Source organism: Temnothorax longispinosus, chromosome 4 (assembly GCF_030848805.1).
Source record: "Temnothorax longispinosus isolate EJ_2023e chromosome 4, Tlon_JGU_v1, whole genome shotgun sequence".
Taxonomy (NCBI): domain Eukaryota; kingdom Metazoa; phylum Arthropoda; class Insecta; order Hymenoptera; family Formicidae; genus Temnothorax; species Temnothorax longispinosus.
In genome coordinates this window covers 18,142,806-18,170,120 of record NC_092361.1, presented here as the reverse complement: position 1 = coordinate 18,170,120, position 27,315 = coordinate 18,142,806, and the positions used below count along the sequence as shown (strand labels likewise).

Below are 27,315 nucleotides of genomic sequence, written 5' to 3'. Positions count from 1 at the left end.
AGAGGCGCAAGTGTGGTAGCACCAACGGCCAGATAATTTATTATAGCATTACTCACCGGCGGACACCTCAATGGCCAATGGGCAAGCCACGTATACCTGCGCCTGGTGCTCCCTCTCTCTCTCTTTCGCTTTTTCTCTCTCTCTCTCTCCCTCTCTCTTCTTGCGTAGTTGATATTATTTAGCTCCTCTCTCACGAAAAGCACCGCGTCGAGAGATACAGCGTCGGAAAGTGACGGTAGATGCGGCTTTGACCGTGGCTTGAGATCCGGCAAAATGTGTATAGATGATTCGAGCCCGATAGACCGGTTTCATGTCACGTGCTACCGCAATTCGTCCCGGCAAATTTGTGGTTACCGGAATATATCGTGGATTTTCGGATCATGACGGATCTCCGCATAAATGCGACATCATATATGCTTGCGATCTGTGTAAACGCTCGGAATTGCCAACTAGATACGTGAACGATTTGCCCACTATCAACTCTCTTTCTCTCTCAATCGTCTAACTCCATAATTTTCGAAAGTGTTATTAGAGGAAACAATTTTCTAATCATATTTGTTGATTTAAAATACAAAGTAAAGATAAATCAACCGTTAAAAAACCTATTAAAGCCTTCTAGTATAAAAACAATTATATTAAAAAATGTTATGTTATAAGGGATTACACTAATTACATATTTACAGAAATGAAATTACTTTCGTCTTTTGATGACTTGGCCCAAGAATTTTAATTGAGCATATAATGGAAATTGACGAGAAGTTAAATTTGGAGCACCACTTCCACTTTTACACTAATTTTCTATCCTTCTCTTTTCACGATTATATTGCTTTCTCAATGAAATGCACCTTCTTTGGCAATAATCAGGCGTATAAAAATCACCTATAGTAGAAGTTTAAAAATAATAAATTAATAAACATATGTGTAATGACTAAAAATAACTTAGTGAAATTTAATTTTAATACATACAAAAATTACCACAATTTGTTTCAATCATTGTTTTAGAGATTTCGTTCCAAGCATTTTATTTCATTAATGTGTCCTTAAAATTAGCATTTCTTTTATCGTACAAAAATGATCGTTCTCTATATAATTCTATAAGAAATTCATCGCCACTTTTTTCTGCAATAATAATGTTTTCAGAATCATCAGAAAAACTTCCGATATCTTGAGTGTGATCATCTGATATCATGAATAAAATTATTGCAATAATTGTCGTGATCTGACATGATGATAGCAATCTAAAATAAATTCATAAATTAACAAGGAAAAAGCAAATAAAAAAGATTCTTTAACCACTCTTATAAAATTAAAGAAAAATTGCCGCTAACCTAAAAATTACCATTACCATATACAACTTTATTTAAACAGTAATCTAAAAAAAATTCATAAATTAACAAGGTGCAGCAAAGAAAAAAAAATTCTTTAAGCACTCTTATATAAAAAAAATTACTGTTAACCTAAAATTACCATTGTTCGACATTTAACATATAAGCACAAAAATAGATCATTACATCATAATTAGGTTTTTACAGCCTAATTAGTAAAAAATTTACTTTTAACAATTAAATTTGACAAAGCTTGTGCGTTACTTACGTCCACGACTACGACTGTCGTAGATCGCTACGCCATGTCATGTGCTTTGGCCCTTATTGTAATTACACTAATTACATATAACGATGAACATATCGTATTCTCTTCTTTTTCAGAAGATATTAACGCTGAGAACTATATTGTTCCTAATCATAGCCTTTTATCATTCATGAAAGTGTTAAGATGTATTCGCGTGGCATCGATCGATTGCGACAGGATAAGCTACATCGTGTCGGGAATAACGATCGTCCCTCGTAGCCGCGTGGGGCGCGTGGGGTGTCTCGAGGAACAGTTTACGATCGGCCGAGCGATTTTCTATTTGTTTCTAAAAAAAAAAGAGAAGTCGTAAACGGCAGCTACTCGCGCTACTCACCGCCGTAAAGTGGCCAGTTGGCGAAGGGCTGAAAGGGAGGGTTACACGGGCCATCAAGGTTGCACAATCTGTCATAGAAGTTTGGTAGAAGGGGCGGGGTGGGATAAGGGGGGAGGGCCTCGGCAACCTGTTGCTTCATTGTTACTCCGAGAACGTGCACATGGTGCCGCGTGTATATAAACTGCCTTTCTCTCGCGCCTCCACACGCTGGCGCTGCGGCGCGCACCGTCGTACTGCGACCGGGTTGCACGATTTCGAGCGACTTGTTTTCGTACACCGTCGCGCGATAGGCTGTTTGTCATCGCCGCGAGAGCAGTTAATTCCGCGTTTTTCCTCCGCGGCCCCGGCGACGGTCGAAAGCGTGACTTTAATAAAGTTTCTACCTCGTTAGACATAACGGACCGACAACGTACCCCCTGTCGCGACAACGAGATGAACGTTTTCCGCGTGAAATATTCCGCGAAATACTCTGTATACTTCCACTGGCAAAAACTAACGATTATAATAATTATATAATCTCTATCTTAAAAGAGACGAATGAATCAGGATCTTTATCGAAAAATACAGTTTAAAATTTAAAAAAGATTATAACGCAACGAAATTCAGAGTTCATTATAACATAATAACTCTTTTAGACTTTTCAAGTTCAAAACTAAATAAATAAAAAAGCATGCTTTATTTCTGGCAAAATAGAGAAAGTACAAAGTATAAAATAAAGTTATAGATAATTTATTGTCTTCAAACGAGATTAATAGAGATCAGCGAATCAATATTCTATATTTTAAAACTAGAAAGAGAGACTTATAACGTGCAAATTTATACACATAAATGAAAAATTAAACCTAAATGTAAATGAATAAGACACAAGTTACTTTTGATACAAACAAAATTATCACGCGTACCAAAAGAAAATGAAAAGACGATATCGGAGTCTGTGCCAGAGATACTTACTGCTGCTGCTGCTGCTGCTGCTACTGCTGTTGTTGCTGGGGCTCGATCTACGATCAAATCATATAAAACACCACATTCACGTATGTCTGAGACTACTCGCTGCTCCAGAATTAATGACCATGACAATTTTGAGGCATCATGCAGCAATACCTCGTCGATCGCCAATGGTCGTCGTGCACCACCCTTTCATCGTCAAGGCTCATCGGCAAACGTAACAACAGAATCGTATATCGCGACAGAGGAACACCATGATAATGGCACCACGGTGAAACCTACTACGGCAACATTTAAGCCACCCGAAACTACAGTTTCAACGAGAAAGAGTACTTTTCGATTGCGGTATTAGGCACGGACGTTTCGAAAACAATAACAGAAATGTGGGATCTACAACAACGACGACAACAACAAGTGTCTGTCGAAACGATGACGTCTTCAGTCGCGTCCGCGTGTATCGTCGCAAAAGATCCACTTCACGATGGTCGTCAAAAGCCTGCGAGCACAGAGAAAAATATACAAGAAACGGTCGTCTCGAACAGTCCATCGACGGCGACGGCGTCGAGCCCACCAGGTAAATCATACAAAAGTGTCTGACAACGGACATGTTTATTTCAGAACTTTTACCTGGCGTTGCGAGTCGCGAGCTGTCGGGAGAATAAAAAAATTTCACACACACAGGTACTTTTCGTCAAAGATTTCGCGAAAAGGTTGATGATGACAATTCTCTCTCAGAGACACAACAATTGAAACAATTTCCAGCTTTAGAAGAAACATGTAATATAAAGATAAATAACGATGTTACAGGTAGGTGAGTTATTACACGTACATGTGATATATGTAAAACTTGAAATTTTTATTTTCAACCGTTCGATCGGTGATGTCAAAAACATAGTGCTCCATTCCATTTCTCGTCATGTAGAGTGGTCAGACATGAGCATGTCACAAATCCTAAAGTGTGTGGATGATACGGTAAAGCCACAACGCGAAAAAGATGGATGTAAGATCTGGACAATTTACTGGAAATTTGAAAAACGACGGTGCCAGTGGCGATTTTGATGGAACAACCTATTCACATTCCATAAAAATGGTCCAGGTACGTTAAAATATTTGGTACGTTTTGATAATCGTCGGGCGAGGATGTAATGCCGTTCTACATCGATGTGTAGATATTATGTAATTTCGGCATACTCAACTTACCGATATGTTGTGGATCACGTGTGAGAACACGTAATATCGCGTGCGTTAATTCAGTCAATTGATTTCAGATATTTCGGCAGAAATTCCGTTTGCAGCGGTTTAGACCGATTCAGGTGCAAGCTGTGAACGCACCATTTTTTTTTTTTTTTAATATATATTTTGTTATTGAAGGTTTATAAAATATATTGCTTACAAACAAAAAATTACTTGTTTAACTTTAGTAATGTTTTTTTTTGTTCAAAATAGCAGTTTTTTGGTTTAAAAATATATTTTCTTATTACTACTGTATTTATCAAACCTTTTGATTCATTAAAAAAAAGATTTACTTATTTTAAAAATTTGCATATTTATTTGAAAAACAAAATTTTTTTTATTTTGTAATGCGTTTTATAGTTTAAAATATTATATAGTTATTCAATTGAAGTATATACTCAATTGAAGTAGTTTATCGTCTATAGACCTATCGTCTATAGTTTAAAATATTAGTTATTCAATTGAAGTATATACTTTTTGTTTAATAAATAACATTTACTTACTTTAAAGAAATAATTTTTCTACATTAATAAATGTTTTTTTTTCTTTTTAAAAATACAAATGTTTCAAATTATGAAAATAATTTTCTTGCAAATAGTCAAAACAATGGTTTTTTTAATTCAAATTTAATTTTCTTGAATCTAGCAATTTTTTTTTCAGTGCATTATACCTTGGAAGGGGTGCAGATGCTTCCGCAATGATTGTCGCACCAACACAAAGTGCAAATGTGTGAAAACACCACAACAATGCACAAATTCTTGTGCATGCAAAAATCGGTGCTGTGATGTAAGTGGCTACGTTTACACCCTGAAATTAGGCCGCGGCCTATACCTCAAATTCGACCTAAATTATTTAGCCCGCCTGCTGTAAACAGTTGATAGGCGACCGGACCTGGCTTCTGGTCAGGCCGCGTATTTTAGTGACCCGACCTGAAATAGGCCGTTATCATTTGCAGGCCGCGATCAGGTCGCTGGGTGTAAACGTAGCCCATGGCAAAAGCCGAGGATGTTGCAGCTGACGTCGATGTTGACGTTGATGCGACGCTGACTATTTGATATGAAAGAAGAAGGAAACAAATATATCAAGTAATAACCATGTATCATACTATTATATATACTTATTATATGCAATTATAACAATTCTAACACGTTAATTAAATATTTATACTGGCTACGTTTACACCCAGCGACCTGATCGCGGCCTGATCTATATTGTGACCCGAAGTAGGTCTAGTCATCATTCGTTTACACCGAAAGAAACCTAAAAATTGACGGGATCGTATTTGGGATCGCCCTGAATTGCAGCGAATCCAAACAAGCAAATGAAGCTTTTAGGACGCGTCGCGCTTGATCGCGCGTTTACATCGCAAATGATAACGGCCTATTTCAGGTCGGGTCACTAAAAAATACGCGGCCTGACCTGAAGCCAGGTCCGGTCGCCTATCAACTGTTTACAGCAGGCGGGCTAAATAATTTAGGTCGAATTACAGGCCGCGGCCTAATTTCAGGGTGTAAACGTAGCCATGTGAAATCTATAAACAAGAAACCATCGATTAAGCAAAAAATAAAAAAAGTATTATTAGAATCGAATTCTAATGTGCTCCAGCGAGAGGTGGTAGGTGCTTCTAAAGAAAAACCAGAGGTAATAAGTATATAATAAGTATATAATAGTATAGTGATACATGTATTACTTGATATATTTGTTTCCTTCTTTTTTCATATCAAATAGTCAGCGTCGACCGCATCAACGTCAACATCGACATCAGCTTCGAGTCAAAATGAGCTCCAAAAAATGGCCAATACGAATAAAATTGCATATAAAATTCAAGTAGAAGAACTTGTGAAAAGATGTGAAACTCAAAAGATAATGATCAAAGACTTGCGTGGTTTGAATCGTAAGTTACATAATAAAATTCAAGATTTAAAAGGCAACATTCGGGTATTTTGTCGAGTGCGTCCACGAACGCCAAAAGAAACGGAACAGATAAAAGCGTAAGTAAATGTGTTTTGCAATTATTAGAGAAAATTTAATTAATTATTAAAATAAGAACATAGGATTACTTTTTCAATTGTATTTTACAATTTCTGCAGAACACAAGTTGGTCTTCGTATGTATTTTACATTGTATATCATAACACTGCTGCTCATTTTATAGATTCTTTTTTTCTTAATTGTATGTGTTTTTAAATAAATAATCAATTGCAAATACAGTTGAAAAGGGAATAAAAGAGATTATTTTGATATTTTAATTTGTGTATCTAAATGAAAATATTGTTTGTTACAGGTTGTGTAATATAAGTTTTATAGGCGATGATATTATAGAAATAAGTAAATCGAATGGATCAGCAATGAGCCAAAATGGAAACCTATCAAAACAAACATTTTCTTTCGATAAAGTATTCACTTCTATTTATAAATTATTTAGTATTGGATAAAAATGTAATTTTGACTGACATTAAATCTGTCTCATGCATAACTAAATTTCACGACACTTCATAGAGCGTTACCTAAGAAGAAACTCCAATAATTCAAGTACTTTGATTAACATTATACTCAGAGATGTGAAAGTAGCCAATTTCATGGTGCACTGAGCACAGTAAGGACACGGATCATAGGTAAGCTGCGATATAACGGAATAAAGGATTTGACATTGTCGTCTCTCTTATAAATAGAACACGATTTATGCCTGTTACGTTAACGTATTTTTTTTTTAACGCGGATATCGGACGAATTACTCAAATTACGACGTTTACTCAGACACGAAAATTGCCCGAAATCGCGCGCATCGAAAGGGATAAACGGTTAATCCCGCGCGCTCGCATTACGAAGGAGGAAACATTCGTACAACTAATTTTCCGTCGATCCTGCCGTCGGGAGCATCGAACCGTGAATCCTTACCAAATTGGCTCCCAGGAGTCTAAGACTTTAATCAGGGTGCACGTCGAGCTCCACCGAGCGCGCGCGGGCGCGCTTTGCGAGCAGTCGATTATTTTGTCGATTAAATCCCGGGGTATATCGATCAGTAACTTTACTGCCTCTTATGATCTCGGCGCGCCGCAGAATTATGAAGTTTTTAACTTTTCGTTTATCGCTAATAATGTTGTTTGCCGGGGAGAAAAAAAATAATAGACGCGAAGCGCGCGCGCGGGTCGTTATATCGATACCACTGGTTTGCAGCGAGAGAGGCATCGTTGACTCGGATTAAGTCCTCTATACCGGGAGCAGTAAGGCTCAGCAAGGCGCGCTTTTAAGGCGCATGTTACCTAATAGAGGGCCCTTACTTCTCCGGGAGAAACTTGCCTGCTCGTGTACTTAAGAATTTAATAAACGATATCACCGTCGGACTGCCAAACACACGGGGCTAAGACTTCTGCACGGCGCGCAGGCTATTACCCACGTATGCGCGCTCCCGTCTCTAGACCCAAACCCAACTGGCGGAGTTTAAGGACTTCTGCCATTAACCATAGTCGGAAGCTTTCAGGTTCCACCAGGCTCGCTTGCTTACAGAGACTAGGCGAGGGAAGAACCGAAAGGGTCCTGATATTCACATAATTTAGATCCAGTTAACACACGATTGCCTTCTTAAGAGAGAAAAAGAAAGAGCTGACTTCTATATCTTACCGTCTTCCCATTTTCCGTATACTAACGACTTTAATCAACCTACACCCTGATTCCGCTCGGTTGAACACATCGAATAAAACTGCCATCGATTTGTCTCGTGCGAACGCGCGCAAACACATCCGAGGCAGCTCGCGTCTCTTGCGCATGAGAGTTATTGATAGTTTTGTTTAGTTTGTACAGCACACGGTCTGCTACCTTCCCCGAAACTTTGTCAGCGTGACGAACCCTTCTGAAAACTGCAATATTTTGCGGTACTCTGAATTGTTGTCGAGTGCAAATGCAAACACGACGGAAAAGAACGAAAATACAAAAATATGAGAGGCATGAAAAAATGGAAATAAAAACAGCATAGCGAGCTATCGAGATCTTCTAAATTATATTATTTAAAACGATATCATAGTTCTAACGCTATCGCGCGTAACTCGTATAGGTATATGTCGTAGTTCTATTTTCGCGCACATTTTTCAACCATAAGTGACTAAGAAATCGCTACTGTGTCTACGAAATGCGATTGAAAAAGGAATGCACCAACGTCCGGAATATGTAGCGCGGATATGAAACAGCGATACTTGCAAAATTATCAGGCAGCTTGCTGACGATGACTCACTCCAGGCGTATGTTTTAGAATTGAATAAGCGGTTTAATAAACATTATCTCCGCTCGAGTGGCAAACAAACGCGTTAAGACTTTAAGCCGAGTCAGCGTATTGCTCACGTTCGTTTAGCTCACGTTCGTTGCTTGACGGCCAGCGTTTGAAGAATTCCATGGCGAAGCCAAAGACTCTTACACTCTGTGAACTAGTTTTTTAAGAGACAACAGGAATGGCGAAACGACACTGCGATAGAATCTCAGTGTGGTACTACGAAATATTAACACGCAAATACACGCTACGTATAAAGGCCGATTTACGCCGTCTGAATAAATAAAGAAAATTCGTCTCGCGTACACGAACTAAACTCATTTAATTGCTCATTTTAAGATTTGCTTTTTACTTTCTTCCTATAGTATGCTTTCTAGATCGTGCATCTCATTCGCTGAAAGCAAATACTTACTCGTTCTTTCGATCTTAACATATCTTAGTGTTTGCTCGGTGGTGTAAATCCGTCTTAAATCAAGCGAGCATAAGTGCGCTCCGCCTACGGGAAGCAGCACGCTTGATTTTGCAGCTGCAACGAGGCAACTGTGCGTCGCTACTGTAACCGCATCATGTCGCATAAAGTCCCCTCCATGTCTCATATATGTTTGACGTTTTAAATAAACCTCTGTTTATACCGTAAATGCTGCGTCTCTATTTTACATGCGAACAAAGTTCATTTTAGTTAAAATATTAAACGTTTTAACTTGAATAAAAACATTTTATAAATAATATTTATAAAATTTACGTTTTTAAAGATGAAAAATAAATTGTATTCCGTTTTTGTTGCACTTCTTTCGCACAAGGGAATTTTTCATGTTTCTGTATTAATAAACCAAACAATAGAACGTAAAATTATCGGTGTTACTATTTTTACATTTATTTAAATGCAGTTTTATATAAAATAACATGATGTATTAAATAGTTATGTATATCATTCAGATTTGCAATTCATATGTAAGTGTTGTGCTTGTGTGTGTTATGTACGTGTAGCAACTCCGATATTTTCTACACAATTTCATTTTTCGTTGTTGTATCGTAATATTTGTTTTAATGTGACTTATGAAAGCTTATACCGCTTACTTTTCTTGCTGGCGGGAAAAAAATTGGACAGAAAGCTTATAGTATTACGTTTAAAGAAGTGGAAGGAAAATATATTAACTTAAAGATTTTATTAAAAATTACAAGTTATGTAAATGAGAAGGTAAACCTAGAATATTTTTAGATGTTTCATTACTTCCGATGCGTCGCGTTAATAATACGAATAGGAAGAAAGAACGTTATAACTCATAATGATATACATTTAACGACACGCTAAGTCCAAGTACGTAATTCCGCGATTTTATTTGCCGGTTGTGCAAAATTAATAGTTGTTGACGATTTAATTGCAATCGTGTTTACAACTCCGTGACGCTAATTTTCTCGCGAAACAATAAAACCATTTGCGCCGTGCTCTCCTAAAGCTTCTGTAAATAACAATTTTTCAGCGAAGTACCGCGAAAGAGCAGTAACGTGTCGAGGCGAGTATTGATCCGGGCTCTGGCGTGGCCCAATTACAATATTTTATTGAACTATAACTACGTCCTTGTCAAATGCAGAAAAAAAAAACGCGGCGCCTTTTTCGTTATTGCGAGATTAGAGGCGACACAGAGTCGAGCCAGATGGGATGGTGCACGAGCGTGTCTTATCACTTGTTCCAACAGCGTTATCATTGTCTAACAACTACTAACTTGCCCGCCGGCCGAAACATTTCTCGCGTAGCTGACTAATGACCCAATAGTTTAGATAGCGAGACGTAGAACAAGCATTACTGGTTAGAGGCACAGCGACGATGGTGACCGAGCTTGGCTGGGAATCGGTAGGCGAAGTGGAACACTCGTGAACCATTCGTTATCGACCTTTCAAAATATATCCGCGTGCTTCATTACGTATTATTCGCAAACCCCATACCGATCCTGCGAATCAATTCTCGAGCGCATTAAAACGCAACAAACGTAAACGAAGCGTCTCATTTAATATTTTACGCGGAACGCGGGAAATATCTCATTATCGAGGGAAAGAAATTTCGGTCTTTTTACGTGCGTAACAATAATAACTTCATATTCGTTTGTGCGGGAAATAAAAATAGCAGACGGTTGGAAATTCAATTCCGCACCGTTGTTTACGTTAAATCTCGCAAAAATAACTATACATTCGTTGTAACTTTGTGATATGCTGAAAAGAGCGGCGGCCGCGTCGATCCCAGTTTACGCGGAGCTTCGCGAAGCTTTAAATTCACTCGCGGGAATTTAATTTTTGAGCAAAAGGGTTCTCTAAGCGGAGGGAAGAAGAAAAGTGAGTCCGGGACAAAGCCATGTCAGATTTTCGCCTCGTGCAGTTCGATCGTGCGAATTGTCGGCACGCGAGGCGCAGCGTCTTTGTTGCTGATCAACCGACACGCGGCGAGAAGAGATCTTCAGGACGGAAGTTTTCCGCCTCGCTCCCAGCGGAAGCGAATGGTCGGGTGATATACGGCAGCTCTCAGCAAATTAAATGAGGGTGGTTTGCAGTGCTGACACGTACACCCGTTCGTCACACTCTAACCACACGGGCCACCCTTTACCTTACGCCGAGGGGGCGAGATGGAGGGAGAGAGAGAGAGGGGGCAGAACGCGATGCTCACCCCCGCCGAATTGCCGGACGCCCGAAATTGAACTGCAGCATCGATGATAATGGCGATGCATACTTTAGATGCAGCAGTCGAAAAGAGGCCACCTCGAGATCCTCGCCGTGTGATCTAACCGGTTCCGAGACGTGAGCGGCTTGAAAGTTTCCGGCAGAGAGGCATCGCAACTTGGGGAGTTGCGCCGGTCTCGTTAAAAATGTACGTAACCAGTGCGCCCTAAAACTCGCCTTTTCGTTAGGAGCGCGAGCGCGCACGCGTCTCAAAACTCGCGTCTAAGAGATGAAAGAATGTTGCGCGGCTTTTTATTTCTGCTCTTTGCTCGTGCTGACGGAAACGGTCTGAAATATTTAACGCGACGGAAGACGCCAACGGCACGGGGGATTTCGAGAGCTCCCACGCGATTTTGTAATTTCGCTCGATATACGCCAACGTATTTCCGCTCGATTAATATCATTATCTTTCCTTCATATCTTTAGGTCGATCATATTTCTTTCATAAGCAAGAGACGAAGAATAATCTCACGTTGATTTACCCGAGTTATATTTCTATTTCAATGCGACACAATATACATATTTGATTGGATTAGATTTGCAGAAAAGATACGAGAGATAATTAAAAGTAAAAATTGAAAAAGTTAACTGACAATTGAAACCACGAATTCTATGCAAATCTGCAATCGTAATTTGACATTATATAATAATCTTAAATTTGTATCATATATAATGATTCTAAAATTAAGTTTCAGCGTTCAGAGTTAAATAAATTGAATAAAATTATCACAAGTAAATAATATTATATCATAATACGTAGGGGAATTTAAATACATTATAAAATGTAGAACAACAAAATGTATAATATATTTTTCAAGAAATTTAAAACTTTAACCATTTTTATTAAAGTAACATTCATTGGGTTATATCGTTTCCGTAAAAACTGTTTATCAAAGTTTAAGGTTTTACAGATTTATTATTAAAAAAAAGAGAGAATACGTTTTACGCAACAGATAATAGAGATGTCTCCCGTAAAATGCATTATCAAATTGAAGGATTAAGCTAATTTACAATCTTGCATAATAGCGGTATAAATAATGAAGAGGATAACGGAGAATAATGCAGCTCGCACATAGTACTGGACGGCGATGTTACTCTTAAACCAGCAAATTGCATTTTACAAGTTTGCGAGTTCGGACGCGTCTCGAATTTAAGGTGAGCCGGGCGATATTCACGGTTCGAGAGCCGAGACAATGGCACCGGAAATTTAATCTCAAGTTTGTGACTAGCGCGTTAAACGAAATACGTCAAATGTAATTTAATTTGTGAAATGCTTCTGGCCCATAATAACAAATTCGTTTCTGAAACGGAAGAGAACTCGCAGTATTATAATGCGACTACTTTTATGGTAGCTCCACATCAATGAAAGTACTAGATAGAACAATAAATACCTACTCGACATAAAACAGATTTTAAGAATAATAAAAACGGAAAAATAATTTTGGCGGTATATTGAAATAGAAAAAATTTTAATAAAAGTGTATCTATTATAGCGTTAATAAAAACCCTGTTATAAATATTTCAGCTAGCTGAAAAATAAAATCTCGTTTGGAAAAATTGGGGTACTGGAGTTTGAACTTAATAAGAAAGTGTACACGAAATCGTGATTAATAAAAACGGAAAGATAATTTATATTAGCGATATATATTGGAAGAAAAGATTTTAATAAATTGTGTCTATTATAGCGTCAATAAAAACGTTGTTATAAACGCTTGAGCTGAGAAATATTTCATAAAGTCTCGTCTGGAAAAAATGGAGTATGTAATATTCACGGTGTCTCGATTAATTTGTGTATAATCTATTATAGTGCCAATAAAAACGTTACAAATGTTTAAGCTGAGAAATATTTCATAAAATCTCGTCTGAAAAGATTAGAGTACACTGAGAAAAAATTTTTAATTCAAAAAAATATTTATTAGGTGGCTCCTAATAGCATTATTTACTTACTTTTTACACATATTTATTTAGAATTAGATATTTTTATTTAATTAAAATAAAAATATCTAATTCTAAATAAATATGTGTAAAAAATAAGTAAATATGCTATTAGGAGCCACCTAATAAATATTTTTTGGGATTTTTTCTCAATGTATATAATATTCACGGTGTGTCTCGATAATAATCGAGATGAGAGATTTTGGAGATACGAAGATATCGATCTGAGCAATATTAGGTAGTTCGATTTTATTATAGTATGCATTTTGGTAAAAATACGTTTTTTTTTATAAGAATGAAAAGAATGAAGATAATAATTCAAAAAAATAAGAGATATAATATAAAAAATGTGATAATATAAGAAATGAAATAATAGAGAAAGATGATGGGGATTGCTTTGGTTTCCGATACTTTCCATTATCGTCGATGAGAGCACCGTCTCTCGTAAATGGCAACCTGTCCCTAACGCCTCGCGGAAGATCGGAAGCTGAAGCGAACGGCGAACTTCGAAGTTGTCGAAGTTTCCGAATTTAGTAGCCGCGTGCCTGTCGCGATATTACGTACGGAATTATGTGCGGAGGTAGTACATGCCCCCGCAAAGCAGCAGGGCGTTATCGATCCGCGAACAGTGTATCGGACTTTCGGCTGAAACGACATGTCCGAGTTGGTTTTCTTCCGCGAAAGCTCTCGGCAACTTTAGCGGCCACCTAATATCTGACGCATGGCCAACTTGAAACCGATAGTATCCCATATCTCGCCGCGGGTACCGAGGAAGCCGGTCTCGGGTAATGTTGCGAAAGCATGAGGGGGAAAATCGCGTTCCCGCCCCTGTCGTTACCACATTTTGTACTTAACTGTATCTAGAGCCGAGCGGCCCCGATTCTAAGCTCGTGCGACGAGCTTCGGAGTAGCGGCGGCAGGCAGGTAGAGCTCGCTTTCGTGTTTCAACGGTGTTCCAGAAAAGGAGGGGAAAAAAAAAGAGGGGAAAAAGGTTGAAACGCGGAAAGAAGATAAAGTCCACGCTAATCGATTTGTTGCACTTAAGCCGTGGCCCTTGGCCGCATAAATAAGGCGTCTCTCGCGCGTCCGCCTTTCTCTCACCCTCTCGCCGGCGCGCCGCAATATTATCTGGAAGTTACTTCGGTCTTTTCGGGGGGCGCGCGCGCGCACGCCGGTGCCACCGCATGCGTGTACCCGCGGTGGAAAAAGATTGCGGCCCGTAAACGGAACTTCATATCCGACAATATCAATTTCGAAGTTTGCAAACTTCGTCCCCGTGCACCTCGCGGCGCGAGACGCCCGCGCGCCGCCGCCGCGCGCCGAGCCGTTCGCGGGATCGCGAGATTCGCGAGTTTGCTCGGCTTAAAACTGGATAGCTTCATATCCCATCGGCGCGGTGGCGGCGTGCGGATGCGATAAGGGGACTGGCAAAAGGGTCGCGGCGGTGGTCGCCGCCGTCGCTTTTGAACGTCTCGCACGCTCGATATTAATGCCCGTTTCCACGACTGCGGCGTTACCCGCCGGCAAGATCGCCATAATTTCGCAAAATTGGTCGCCGCGGGACGTTTATAATGCGAAGCGGCACGTAACCCGAGCCACCCCGTGTATCTTCACGTTACGTACCGCGGCGCGATAAAGTTATAATGATTAAAAGGTGACGACTTGATAGCGCGCGCCCTCGGCATAATGCCCCGCTTCCCCGCGAATAAATTACGGAATCTGCGTACGCGTTTTCTCATGTATACGCTCGTGCATCACAATCTTACTTTATTTTTATCCTCGTCTATTCAATCGTGATTTTCTCATGCAGCAATATGTGTTTCTGGTGAGCGTGCTATTGGCGAATATTCACAGATTATTGTAGACGTTGCATGCATGAAGGATATATTAACGGTTATGCGATATGGTTACGTGGATATAAGGTGCTCCGCAACATTATGCCATGCACATTGACAACGATGTCGATATCTGATTCCTAAGGTAATGTTTAATTAAAGGTCATATATCTCAGATCTAATTTTGAGTACTTACACAGTTATTTATTATTGTGCATTTATTATTATATAACATGTTTATAGATTTTGTAATTTAATTACATGTACATGAGTTTATAATATGTAAAATCGCAAAACTTTAACCGTTAGTAGGTATACTTTTTATCCAACCGTTTTAGAATTTATGTATTTTTTACAAGTCTTTATAATTTTTAAAATAAATTTAGAAGTAACAATATAAAATTTCTTGAGATTTTCGCATCTTTAAGCAAAATAAATATACTAGTATCCTTCTTTACTTTCTTCTATTTAAAATTTATGGAAATGTACTCCAGAGCAACACAAATCACACTTAAAATCTATTTTATGTAAGATACTCGAGTTAAATTATACTTAATTCTTATTAAGTATGACAAGAAATTATGCAAATTCTGTGGCTAAAAGAGCATGATTATATGATTTCTTTAAAATAATTTATACAACTTTTATATCGATCTTTCTAAAATTAACTGAACTGGATTTGTACAATTATGGAATTTACGTTATACTTTATACTTTCTTATTAAATTCCAACTCTAGGGTTAACCGCACGGTTATTTCGTTGTACAGCGTCAAGGGCGATCGGACGCTTGTATCGAAGGCGGGAATAAAGTATCACTTTCCAAGCTTTATTTGAATATATCTCTTGTCTCTCCCTAGCCATCCTTCCTGACAATATCCCCGTGAGAACATTCGCGGTCAATGCCGTACATTACGCGGTGCGTCAAGAAATTAACCGATTAGTTACAATTACAGCAAATGTTTGAAATATTACAGTATTACAATATCACATTTCCGTAAGTATAACCAACGCGCAACGGGGGAATTACCTCTGGTGCTACAATAAACGTTGCGTATATTTTTCTATCGGGAGAAAAAAGAAAAGAAGTCTACGCTAACCGATACATCATGTTTCGCTCGAGGTAATACGTCTGGTATATTTTCTTACATCGCAAACTCGAAAGTCACTTTTAAATACCGCTCTCGACCTTCTAACGCTTTTTAGCGTGGCCTGCACGGCGCTATTATCAGCGCTAACAGCGAGTTATGAATACGGACCTCGGTTTCTAAGTGCATTAAGTATGCAGCTCTGATAAGGGCACAAAAGAGATTAAGGGGGTATACAGGGAGCCGTAGGAATGTGATACCGCGCATTTTATGGGCCGACACTAACGATTTTAAATGAGGCGAAATACGAGAAGACCACGTGTAAGTAGAAGCGTATACGATGCACGCGCAATATTGTCTCTCGCGAGTGTACACGGCGGATTAAACGGTACATACCCCTACCGTGGAAATTTCTAATTTATGAAGCATATGACGCAGGAAACACTATTGCCTGGCATATAGAAAGAGTCACGTACGCAAGACGTTACTTCACCGGATTATGTCGCCGGGAGAAACATCGCTTTATTACGGACAACGACAGCGTTCATTGAAGCAAAATGTTTTTAGATATGTGGATAGAACGTCGTTAATAAAAATTGATGGAAAGAGACAAAATAAATTGACTCATCGCAAGACTTCGTTCTTTCTCAGCGACAACGAGGTCCAATCAACTCGATAATCCGCACGTTCACCCTTTTATCGATCGTTCCTTGGGAAGATAGACGCCACTTGCAATTATAATCGACGGGAATACTTCTTATTGTCGTCACGCAGAATATCCGTGACAACGATGAAATAGAAACTTAGAATGCAAAACAAATGTACACTTTCTTCAAGAAAAATTATTCATATACATTTAGTAATTATCTTTCAATACAATAAACGTTGTTCTCTTCTCGCATAAAAATGTATAGCTCTATTTCTATACGATATCTTTAAATTTGTATATTGTTATCTAATAAACAAATTAAAATTAATCTGTGTTTTTTTATTACAATTTTAAGAAACTGTGTTTCTCTGAAAAGATTAATATAATCATAGTAAAGGAGTTGAAAACAAATTCCTTGCACGAGCGCGATTGCTTCTTCACGGCGGAAAAACACATAAATATCCGTCAACGACTTATTCGCGTGACGAATATTTAAGCGAGATACTTTTCTGAACTTTCCGTTTTCGCAGTGCCGGAGGCGGAGGTTTCCGCCATACTGCGATGATGAAACGAACCACCCCTTCCGGGGAAAGTTACGGTGGTGTCGGCGAAAGGTAAAAGTAGCAAATTGGCCGTTTGATTCTCGATCAATCAGGCAGCGGCGCTATTTGCGGCAGTAACCAATGTCAATGTTCCTTATTCCTATCACGCACCACGAGCGCTACAACGACGAAATGGAAATTCGTGTGCTGAATTCGCACGGGATCACGTCAGAAACTAAAAGTTGAGGCAGCGATATTACTATGCGTAGCGTAGACGGATTGTTGCCAAGTTGTTTGAGAATTGATTGAGTATATTTTCACCGATATGCCTCAAATCAACATTTGATTCCTAGAGTTACATCTTGCCTTTAGTTACTAATGTACATATTTTTACTAACAGACAGTATAATTGTTTTCATTAGAAGCTAGGTAACTATTATAAAAGTAAATGTAAAAAATATATAAAGCTCTGGTTAAAATCTTTTTAGTAAAAATAACTCAATATTGGCGTGCCTAAAATAGCTGATACTTGTTGATTTATCGATTTGGCTAGAATGTTGAAAAAATTTGATAAAACTAAACTAATTAAGCTGTGTAAAATTTTATTAAGTAAAATTATGTTGGGAAAATTATCTTTCCGTCATTAAACGGAATACATTGTTTTAATCTTTAGTTTTTGATTCTAAAAGATGTTCCTCGAGGTATTTTTATAGACATGGAGAGAGGCCTTTGAAAAGGCTGAAAGGATTAAACACACAAAAGAAACTTAATACAATCCACCGATTCAATAACTTTCATCTTGCTTTAGACGGCGCAACGTCTGGCTAACCAAAACGACCTCAAAAGACCAAAGAGGGTGAGAAAAATCGCGGAATCTTACGACGAGAGCTTTTTGGAAAAACCAGAGTCAGCATGTAGGACACTTTTGTCTGGTCGGGGAAGTCCTTGAACCGCCTAGTGTCCACGGGAGTCGTAAAGTGCCGCGCGCGCTTCTCGAGAATGCGGAGAAGTTAAGATGGTACAACGTAGAGATAAAACATGTACTTCTGACCGTCGTCCGACATGTCTTTTGATCTCGACGGGCTACAGTCACCTTCAAAGAACCTCGTTCCGCTTGCCAAATGATTCTTTCACGTGAATATATTCTACTACATGCTCTCCGTTCCCGATACCAAAGCATCGCCTATGCAATTAAATTTATTTGTTTGCGGCATCCTTTAGCCATCCTCTCATATATTTCGCGTGGTTGCGTTAAACCCTTTCGGCAATTAGACTTGAGAGAGAGAGAGAGAGAGTGAAAGAAAAAGAGAAATAAATGCGTATATCTAATAATAAAATTGAACCATGCAATCGGTTTGAATTTTGCACCATAAAAACTTTTTTGTGCACTAATAAAGTTATTTTCTATTTAACTTTACGTTGGTACATAAAACATGCTACGTAAAACGATATGTTATTCATCGCGTTCATATACCTGTTAAATTAATACATTTGTTAGATTAACTTTGCGGAAAATGCATTTAATATCAGATCATGATTCTTCTTTCAGCGAGCATATTTAATGCATATGTCGTTTAGCGATATCGAATGAACACAAATGATTACGAATACGAGATTCGCATTGCGTCTACGCGAATAAATCGATTACGTAAATTGCATAAACGCGAAACTGTGGAAACTCGCATTAGCAGAGCGCATATTCGATCGTTAGCGAACGAAACTTTGAGGCCATAATCGCAGGCGTATCTCTACGCGTATCTGTACGTTTATCTCTACGTGTATCTCTACGTTGACTCTCGCTCGCCGAAGGCGCTAATTTCAAGACGCGTTCCTCCCGCACGCGGCTGCTGATGTGAAGAAGACGTCACGAAGCGGGTTCGCGCGCGAGGAGAGCGTGTGCCGCGAAGGCTCTTATTCTGCGCACGCGTCGCATCACAATGGATGGAGAAACGGGGAAATCCTCGTTGCTTTAGAGGCCACCGCGCCGCGCCGGGGCAACGGAGAGAGAATAAAGAAGGGTCTCGCGCTCCAGCGCGGCGGCCGCGGGCCGCGGACCCCGGTCGTTAAAGACTCTAAAGCGTTTACGGCGCCGTGTTTCACCGGGCAGCGATGTGAAACAGTTACACAATTATCGAAAAACCATTACGCCGACGTCGGCCGAGCGCTAACGGTATGTATGTACCGCGCGCGGGCGAGCGTGCGCGGGGCCATCGGTCCACGTACACGTTCCGCTCCGTGCGACCGTGTACGTAATACGTATACACGCACGTCCGTGTCCGTCCCGGGCCGGACTCGGGACTCGCGTAAGCAGACGAACCCGTGATTTATAACTCCCGCTCCTCGTAAATATACGCGCGACAATATATCTCCCGGACCTGTCGTGGAGAGAGAGCAGGCGCACTCTTTTCGAACGAGAGTTCCTTTTCCTTTCTCCCGCGCCACTTCACTCCCAAACTCCCCCGTTCTTTCCTGCTACTGTTCTTTTTTTTCCCCTTTACTCTCCCCTTTTCTTTCCTTCTTTATTTCCTCGCCGCCGAGCGATCGCGAGCGGAGTGACGAACGGAGCGCGAGCGGGTTCATCGACGAACGAGCCGGCCATCGGCGAGAGGACCGATCGAGTTTACGATCCTCGTAAAATAAATCAATAAGCGCTGTTTTAAGGGCCTACCGAACGTTATGGTGCCCGGCCTCTGCCTGCCTCTGCGCTGCCTACCTACCTACCTACCAACCTCGGAAAATTATTTCTTTTTCTGCCCTTGCGGCGTCGATGCCTCCGCGGGGACACCCGATTTTTAAGAAGGCGAAAATCGTAACTTGTTTCCTATACTGTCGCCGGTACGTCGTAACGATATCCTCTTGAACGTATATAACATCCTACGGATTTCGCCTTGATCGTGAAATCCGCGATCTGAAAATGCGCCGCCAGCGAGGTGGAATTTTTACAGCCGTCGTTATGATTACGATTGCGTAGAATGGTCCATGTGACGGAAAGAGAGTTTAATTAAGTATACGCGGGCTCGCGCGAGGGCCCCTTTCCGTGCGTGGCTCGAACGCGCGATGGACCAGCGGGGGCCTCATTACATCGGAATTCGCGAGGAATTAAAATGGACAGCTAAGTGACCGGCTTATTTACAGCGCGCGGCCGTAAATCGAGACACGCCTGCAACGCGTACCGAGCGCACAGAGTAAATAAAACACTCGAGATGCTCGCGCGCTACGTATAACTCCTCGATAAATATTTATAACCGCGTAAGAGCCAACAAGGTATATTATGTTTAGTCGCAAGTCGCGAGTCGGAAAAAGGCGCCCACCTCGAAGCCGTCTCCCGACCTTATAGTTACATACATATTTTGAGCGCGACGGCAATGCCCCGTGCTACAATGGTTATACAACTGGCTGTAAATCTTAATTCTCGTTGCATTTCTCGGGCGTACGTCATCTCTAGAGATCCCTTTCGACTTATCTTTACTGCCGTGGCGTAAAGAGCGTAAAGAGTTTCTACGAAGGTGTTCCCTTAGGTAAAAGCGAGCCCTTCGAACTTTAACTAGGTTTCCCTTTGTCACCGTCCTCTTTTTTCCGATCTCGTGGCAATAATTCATCCGAACGTACCTACGCCTGCAGTCGCAGGTACATAAATTCTACATAAATTCTTGTGACGAGGCCTTTTCAATGTAAATACAAAATGTAACCGAGAACATATTTAGAAGAACATAAATTCTTCTTAATAAAGAGAAAAACTCCGGGCAGTGGCATTTAACGTGGTTTTATACACCTTGATTATTAATTTTAGAACGATAATAGTTATTATACAGAACAAAGCACAGATGAAATATATTTCATTTTTTACTTGATTGTACCCTCGATTATGACCAATGTTCTTGTATTAATGTATCGTGTTCTTTGAATCTCTATTTCTCTGTAGAGCCAACTGTGTAACCAACAATCAGTGTTTTGAATCGCATCTGAAGCGCAACTGTCGCTCGCGTTAAGGAAATCTATCTCGCGGAGCTCACATCCTGTCAGACGCAATTTACAACGGCGCGCACCACCGCCACGGTAAAATAACAGCATCCAATTATAGCACCTCGTTTGAGACAAGTGTTAACGCTTCCATAAAATATGCGAGACTGATAACCGCGGCCCGGTAACGTGGAAGAGTTATAGCGACGGAGACGAGCGGCGGTGCTAAGGACTTCGCCACTCGGGAACAAAGCGATCCCTTGTCTTGTCGGGCAACAACGTGTGTAATGATCCGAGGGCTCTGCGCGCATTGCACGCTCATCTATCTGTATACGAAACGATAATCGACCGCACTCGTGTCCGTTTGACCGGTACCTGTTGCGCTAATATTTTAAGAACCCGCGAATTAAACCCGATACTACAAGCGTTAAAAACGACTGTGACAGATTTTAGGAAACGCGCCTACTCCCCGTCTCGGAGAAACGAGTTGCCGCTCGACCGCGTCATTTTATATCCGTTCTATTAACACATCTCGAGCAACGGCTGCGCAAGTCGTGCTAATTTATGCCGTGTCTCCTTGGCGTGCTACTGCAACGTAGAAATTTAATTAAAAGTGCAAAGCGTAATTAATAGAGCGAAACCATATTTATGATACGCCCTCTCGCGCGCACTACCTTTGCAACGCAACGCTGTTATTAATTAATATTACATTCGATACGTTCAATTTTAATACTTTTGATTCAATCATAACTGTAATATTATGAGAATATTCGTGGCCATGTACCCATAACGCATTAAATTCAAAATTAATATCCTTACGGAATACGTAAACATCTGATTGATTAAGATTTAAGATTTAATTATTTTGACACAGTGGTCTCAAAATCCTACGAAAGACTGAAAGCAGATTAATGATATCAAAACCGATACCAGCCTTTGAATCTTAAAACATTTAAATATTAAAAAATATGAGAGAAATAAAAATTTCGAATTTAAATTAAACTTGTTTTTCTTTTTTTATCAAAATCGAGCGGCGCTTGCTTTATAAAAATTTCAATTTTTCAATTATCAAAATATTTGAATGATTAATGCAACGCATAGTTAAATATATTTGTAAAAAATGGTCTTACAAATTTGTAAGAAATTTGTAAGAAACGCATTATCAAACGTTGATTTGCCAAATAGAGACTATTTATTATTATAATGTATATAGCATTTATAACAATATTTATTTAATATTTATCATATTAACATAATTAATTTTGTCAATATTATATGAATGAATGTAACTATGCATATTTAATGAAATAACCTATCACGTTTCAATGGTATAAACATTAAATACTAAAATATATTTCGGAATATAACGGTATTTTAGTGACAATATTTTTGATCAATTTGGAATAAATTTTAAAAAAAATTTTCTAAAATTTTGAAAATACAAATAAATAATAAGCTATTAAATATGAGTAGAGTTTTTCGCGAATTAAACGTAAAAATCGCACTAAGATAACTTTATTCTCCATGTAATTCCAAGTAGACGAGATTATGGCATAAATATTTAATTTAAAAGTCGCTAAGAAGACATTCCTATCTTGAAAATTAGTAAGTTGTGATGAATAATATTATTTTATAAAACTGCACTAACAAAAGAAAAAGTTAACTAAAGTTGATCATATATAATCTGTCATTAATACTTTATTTCAGTATACTCTATATATTTCTGTCCATTTTTTTTAAATGCAATCTAAAGCCATGTTAAATTATTGATTTTTTGTTACTCGACATGCCCCCACTTAAATTTTATCATTCATATCTTATCCGCTTGAAAATAATATAACTGTCTTATGTCACTTTAATCGTCACGACGCCCCTATCGCCAGACCTTGCCGTCGAGATCGCCCCCAGAGCTCTTAATCGACCGACAAAAAAGTAGCGGGCAGATATGACGGGAGAGCCGACGAGGGAACGCTAATATGAACCATCCACACGACCGGCGCGGCGGTTTCGTCGATTATCGACGCGACGTTATATTTTTCGCCGCGTCGTTAACCTTGAAGGTCAGGAGCTCGCAGGCTTTCAACTTCGATAGTAGGTGACTGCTTACGTATTTTATACCGTTTTGTCACGGAACGAGATAATAGCGTATGGCGTGAAGAGAATGGACGAGGCGGTATCGAGCACATATGCAACGAAGCAGGGGCTCTCATTGAAATTTCGGAGAAGCCTGACGCAATTGTTGATTGTTGGCAATTGTAAGTTTATTCTGGTCACTTCGTGAATAATTTTTTTATTGCGTTTTTAGTCATGTCAGCCGTTTTAGCCGTTTTTTAAATGTATAATTAGTACAGTTTTTAGATTGAAGTCTTGTGATACCGTGAAGTTCTGCAAACAGTAACATTTCAATTTTATGTATACTCCTGTAGAAATATACAATTATAATTTTTTAAAATAATGTTTGTATATATATTTTATATCTCTCTTGACGTTTTTACACATGCAAGAAAAAGAAGATTTTGAATAATTGCATAACAGTTTAATAGAATTCTTTCGATATGAGATAGACGTAGATATATAAATTCGACAATAATATTGTAATATTATTCAAACGATGGAAAACGAAGACTTTTGATGAAACTCAGAGTTTGAAGCGTTCCGATGCGAAACAGAGATTTTTAGACGTTTCCGGCTACTGCATGACGAATACGAAGATTGACTTAATGAAAGCGGAATAACGTCCATTCTGATAATCGGCGGGTTAAAGTTCATTTCCGTGTATCGCGGCGTTGAAAATTCGCTTTGTCGGGATCAAGTCCGATCAGAGTCAGAGATGAGAGATGCATGCAAACGCAGGGGTATCCGTACTCCTGGCAGGGTGGGCTGTGGGTGGCGACGGGTCGGAACGAGGTGCTCGGGGATGCGAGCAAAAAAGAAGGTTATTTGCTGCATGCCGCCCGGTGCAACGCGACCTCCGCGATATTAAACCCGCATGTGATTTACAAACGTGAAATTTGATTCGCCCTGCGAGGGAAACAACGACCGATAATCAATTTCTTTTAGCGACGAAAGATATGGTGTTTCGTTACGAATTGTTGACACACATACAAAACAGCGACAGTTACGTGAAACAATATACGGATTTAATAGGAAAGCCTCACACCATCTTGCGCACGCCGTCGAGCAGTCGAGTTGCGTAGCGCTTTCAGCTTAGCTACGCTTCATGAATGTTCAGCTCGATTTAACCCTTAATTGGTTTGATTAGTGAAGGTTTAGCAAACCTCGAAGAGCAAACAAACGCGTGTATAAACGTCATTAGTGAGCACGCATACGTGTGACATGTAGCAAGTCCCTATGGCAAAATTCGTGCTCAATAAGATATGGATACATTATATGAGACACATGTTATTATATAGGATTACAATTGTATATTTAAAAAAAAAACTTATTTTAGCTATATCTTTGACAAGTTTGAGATCGCGCTATAATTATAGGAATTATTCATTACGAACTTATGTATAGAATTAACGACGGTGAGAAATTGAAGGCTACAAAACTTTGCGACGCAATTATTCTCGCACGAACATTTTAAAACAAGGCAAACTTCCGTAAAAATTCTAAACTAAACCTGCAGTTGGTATATAAGTATCGCTATTCAGTTAATTGTGAAAACTTTTTGCGAAAATGAAGCTATTCGCGCTGTACATGTGAACTCATCTCGTATGTTCGCATGAAAAAGAAAAAGGCAATCTATTGAATAAAATGCAACTTTAAAACTAACGTAGAACAAATAAAAGGAATCGTTACTGGATTCAGTAAATTTTTGGATTTTAAAAGTTGTAAAAATCATATATACAAATCGGAAAATACATTCAGATAAATTCAGATTGTTGAACAGAGTGGCAGAGTTTCATCTTTCATGAAATTAAACGAAAATGTGTCGGAGACTAAATTTGCGTTACATTAGCTCGCCTTTAAACGATTTATCGTCGTCTCGCCGTTGCGCGAAAACGTCCAATGAGTTTAGTTAACTACCGACACTGCTAATTATTGCGCAAGCCATAATTAGGATCTAGATCATACGCTTGATAGAGCGCGATCGATCGTTCGTGATTTCTGCACTTGCATGTCCTGCGTAAGCCCATTCGTATTTATAGCGGCTGGCACGCTCCAGTGAACATTATTGTCGCGAACAATGAAACCAGTTCGGATAGACGTTGGAAAGGAACATAAATGCCTTTCTACGGATAACAATATCTTTAGCTGATATACCTAAATAACCTAAAACAGATTTCGGAGAGAAAAGTAGGGAAACTTGCGTCCAAGTATTTTAGAATATCAATAAACTTAAAAAAAAATCGTCGCATGATTAAATAGCATCGTCAGTCGTGACGATCGATGCGCATCATGGAATATATAATCGATGTATTATATTTACGCAACAGTCACGTATGGTATTATAATTGGCGGAATAGGCACCTGACAAATGGTTTTTAATATATACGTATTTGTATACTGTAATTTATGTATTCTCGTTATGCGGAACGACGCTCGCTGCAACGCGAGCTAATAGAATGAGCTAAAAAAATATTATACTTTTCGCTCGGCATGATTGCCATAATTTATTCCGCACCGCCGTGAGGGCCATAAATTTAAATTTAAATGCACGGCATCATCCTAATGCTGATTCGCACAGACTTCTAATCGTCGCATTTAAATCACGACAAATCGTTTATGGAGAGGAATTGAGAGATAAGCTGAATACATAATACTCGCATCGCATGCGCAAATAATGCTAAACTGTAATTATAATATATATCATACATATTGTAATATTGTAATATTTCAAACATTTGCTGCTAAAATAATATTATAGAATTTTTACTTGATTATATAATTTTATATTGATATTTTATATAGATTTTTATTTCTGTTTATCTAGGTTCTTCTTCTTCGTATTCACCGATTTTAAGCAAAGGTAACAAAAGGAAAGCCGTTACTCATGAATCTCATGATAATACTAAGGAAGATATAATTATTCATATCAAATGTACAGATCTTAATCTTCGATAGATAAATACTTTTATACATACATATTTAATACACGTAGTAATAAATCACGAATCATCACGGATGTTCCAAGATGAGTCGTATTCAGATTCCACAGATCCTGATGGTGATGATACACCAGTCATTCACCTAAGAAACTTTAGAAGAAAATATAACATAGATTCTGATGATGACGATTATCATACATTTAGTGATATCAATAATACGAATTCAGGTAATGATCATCTTGCAAATAAAGACTGTACTATCATGTTATGTTATGTGATATTGTAATACTGTAATATTTCAAACATTTGCTGCTAAAATAATATAGAGTTTTTACTCGATTATTTAATTTTATATTGATATTTTATATAGATTTTTATTTCTGTTTATATAAGTTCTTCTTCGTATTCACCGATTTTAAGCAAAGGTAACAAAAGGAAAGCCGTTATTCATGATAATAAGGAAGATATAAAAGATGTATGTCATATTTCTAACTTCAAAATTCTACTACTCTATTATTTTTTATTTTAATATATCTATAAGAATTGTAGCAATTGTTTCAAGTATTTTCTTAGAAAATTCATGGATTTCTTGTAAGTAGAAAAAAAGTCATACTAGAAACAATATACCAGTAATTATTATTTCTATAAACATTATTACCTCTGAGAAATGTAATGGCTTAAATGCTTCGTTTCATCTCATAGGTACTGTGATTTTAAAAAGTTGAGAAAGGACAACTGTTCCGTAACCCCGATGGATGAGTCGGCGTGTTAAAAGAACCGGGCAGGCTCAATGAACGGTTGACGATTTTCAACAGCTCTCCGAATGCGAGTGTCAAAATCACTCTCTACCAAATGCTCGCCGCGAGCAACAGGGGAACGGGTGCTGACTGCGCGTTTGATACGATGAATGTAGTCATTGTTGTTCTCTGCCATTCACGATACAGATACGCGAGAGCTTGCTCGTTCGGGGAACCGTGTTTCTCTGTTCGGCAAATCAACGTCCGATAACGCGTTAATTGCGCGCCGATGACGATTATTGCCAGATTCACGACGACGCTTCGTTATAATCAACATTACTTCAGAGAAGTACGTATCATAATTCAGATTTTGGTATCGTTAATAACTAAGTAACTACCTTAAGGTG

General features: G+C 38.8%; 1 pseudogene; it reads right to left on the bottom strand.

The window, feature by feature from the left end:
* Positions 1 to 691: 691 nt before the first annotated feature.
* Positions 692 to 3,117, bottom strand: LOC139812129 (uncharacterized; annotated as a pseudogene).
* Between the last annotated feature and the right edge of the window lie 24,198 nt (positions 3,118 to 27,315).